Here is a 424-nt window from a genome sequence, read left to right on the forward strand (position 1 = left end):
CAGGAGAACTTTGTCAAACAGATACAATTTCCTCTTCTTTTACAAACCAAGGTAGAAAATAAAAGCACTGAGCAAAAATGATGCCGAGATTTTTCCGGCATATAATTTTCCTGCACAAAATAAATATTTGAAATATGTATTATTCTGGAGGTCTCCTGGTAAGATATTTTGCTAAAAAAAACACACATAATAATGTAAATCTTATGTGTACAAAAATGAAGTTGCTCTCCTAAGAACAATTTTCATTCTTACAATGTAATAAGCCAATGGAAATAGCCTGACACCTGAAAATAAAAAGCATCATACCCACATAATTTAGAAATTCAAAGTATTCTCCCTCTATGAACGACGCCATGTTAAACAATGAGGGAGAAAACACAGGTTCAACAAACATCCACGACAGATGCTGGCAAAGCAATATTAG

Source organism: Penaeus monodon, chromosome 25 (assembly GCF_015228065.2).
Source record: "Penaeus monodon isolate SGIC_2016 chromosome 25, NSTDA_Pmon_1, whole genome shotgun sequence".
In the NCBI taxonomy this organism is placed as follows: Eukaryota; Metazoa; Arthropoda; class Malacostraca; order Decapoda; family Penaeidae; genus Penaeus; species Penaeus monodon.